The sequence below is a fragment of the Bison bison genome, unplaced genomic scaffold (genome assembly GCF_000754665.1).
Source record: "Bison bison bison isolate TAMUID 2011002044 unplaced genomic scaffold, Bison_UMD1.0 scf7180017864207, whole genome shotgun sequence".
Taxonomy (NCBI): Eukaryota; Metazoa; Chordata; class Mammalia; order Artiodactyla; family Bovidae; genus Bison; species Bison bison.
Genome location: NW_011494779.1, coordinates 1392765 through 1395395, shown reverse-complemented (window position 1 = coordinate 1395395; position 2631 = coordinate 1392765). Strand labels below are relative to the sequence as shown.

Below are 2631 nucleotides of genomic sequence, written 5' to 3'. Positions count from 1 at the left end.
CCTGATGCAAAGAACTGACTCATTTGAAGAGACTCCGATGCTGGGAAAGATTAAAGACAGGAGGAGAAGGGGATGACAGAGGATGAGATGGTTGGATGGCATCACTAACTCGATGGACATGAGTTTGAGTAAGTTCCAGAAGTTGGTGATGCACAGGGAAGCCTGGCGTGCTGCAGTCCATGTGGTTGCAAAGAGTGGAACACAACTGAGTGACTGAACTGAAGTGAAAAATGTTACTATATAATTATCTGTTTACTGATTTGAAAACAGTTAATTCCCAGGTTTAAATAGCATGATGAAATACAGTATTTTTTCTCAGAGAGATAGTTTACTCCATGTTACTACACTTCTAATTTAATCATTGATCAAAATCAAATTCAGTGAAGTATGGGAACTATAGATCGTATATTGCGGGAAACCACCGTAATAGATCAACTGTCTCTATACCGGTAGAACTCATTCCCAACCATTCAGAAGAAACCTTCAGTTTTCACATTTCTACTATATTACTTTTCCATAAAATGAAGTAAAACAGAACCATAGCGTTTGATATTGCAGCTGCTGGGAAAATATGGAAGAGTAAACCAGTTCTATAGGTCAGAACCATAGGCAATGAGATTAAGACATACAGGGCTAAGAAAGAAAACTTTTTTTCCAGCTTCTATCTAACAATATCCATGTGTCTGGAGGAACGTAGAAAGGGGAGAAGGAGAGATTTACTCATTATATTTTTCTCCTACAGCCTTGGACTCTTAAAGATTAATGTTGCTGCTTTAAAATTAACATTGATAGGAAAATTAGAGCTGATTTGCTCAAAGAGAGTTTGCCAGAATCAAGCCATCCTCCTCCCACGTAAAGCTAGTAGATTGAATGGGGTGTCAGTTGGCAAATCAGGATGAGAGGTTTAGTTTCTGGAGACCACTTGAAGAGGGGTGTTCTTATCATAACAGAGCCAGTAGAACAATTCTGGAACCTCTAAGAGTGAGCTTCATCAATGTGAGAATGATTGAGGGGGAAAAAAACAGATGAGTTTTAGATAATTAACATGAACTACCAGAAACTTAAGTCTGGATTTCACAGATTAGCAGATGTGAATTCAAGGGCAGGACAGGATGTAAAGATTTGGGGTCCAAATACATATTTAGAGGCTAAAACCATCATCTCTAAAAATTTTCCATATTATTTTGTTATTTACTCTTTAATCAACAAGCATTTATTTAAGCCATGCCTTTTGTATGGAACACAGGAATTTAGAGTACAAAAGAAAATTCAACATCTTTCTCTAAGAAATTTATGATTATCCCAGATGTAGAAAAGTAGTCTTTCAGATTAGTGGTATTCTAAGTTGATTATAGTTTCACGTATCTATAATTAGGTTTGATTTAACTGAGTAGTGCTAGAAAGATTGAGTTAGGTACAATAGAAAAAGCAATTAATAACAGTCCAGTTAATTTTATGGTTCAGATTCCATAGGTATTTACTCCACTAGGTTTTTGTCTCAATAACTCCCTGATAATTTTTGGAAAAGAAGTGATGTGTAAACTACTCACATTGATCCATTTTGTCATATTGAAATAATGCCCAAGACTTAATCTTACCTGATTTAATTTTCTGATCATCTATCCCATCACTACTCACCTACATTATCTATCTTACCCTTTCATCTCTTCACTCTATAAATTTCTATTCACTTTTTTTAGGATAATTCAAAGTAATTTCTCAGCCTGAAGGTTAGGTGAAATATTTGAAGAATGTAATCGATAAAATGTGTTGTATGATGGTTAGAACAATAGAGATATTAAAAGAAATATTTTTGTATGAATAAAGTTGACAGTTAATACACTGGTAAAAGTTATTAACCTATTAGCAATCAATAATACCATTCAAATTTCTAAGAAATAGTAAATATCTCTTCCTTAAACTATACTTCATATTATCTTTAAAATATGACTGAAGCTGAATTTAATCTTTTTACCTCAGTACATTTTGATTTATTACAGTAATTTCTTGGGATATTTGTCTTATTTTTTTTTTTTACTTCAACTGGGTTTTCAATTTTATTTAAAATTTTTTTGAAGTATTGTTGATTTACAATGTTGTGTTAATTTCAGGTGTACAGCAAAGTGATTCAGTTATATATAATATATATTGCTGGCTAGGTATTTTAAATTCAGTGACCATTATGGTGGTTAAAGTACATTTGTTTAGTTATTTATTTTTGTTGCCTGGACAGGGATTTGAACCCTGGACCCTCAGATTAAAAGTCTGATGCTCTACCAACTGAGCTACCCAGGCTCTATTTTATATATAACAGTATGTGTATGTTAATTCCAAACTCCTTGTTTGTCCTTGTTTGTTCCTACCAAAGGGAAAACCTTTGGTTACCTTAAGTGTGTTTCCTTTGTTTGTGGGTCTCTTTCTGTTTTGTACATAGGTGTATTTGTATCACTTTTTTAGATTCCACATATAAGCAATATCATATGATATTTGTCTTTGTCTGGCTTACTTCACTTAGTATGATAATCTCTAGGTCCATCCATGTTACTACAAATACATTATTTCCATTCATTTTTATGGCTGAGTAATATTTCAATATATATACTCAGTTTCTTTATCCATTCACCTGTTGCT

General features: G+C 33.3%; 1 non-coding gene across 1 annotated transcript; it reads right to left on the bottom strand.

Moving 5' to 3' along the window:
• Window positions 1-2222: 2222 nt before the first annotated feature.
• TRNAK-UUU lies at window positions 2223-2295 on the bottom strand. Its single transcript has one exon. It is a non-coding gene; the product is annotated as a tRNA-Lys (tRNA).
• Window positions 2296-2631: the final 336 nt, after the last annotated feature.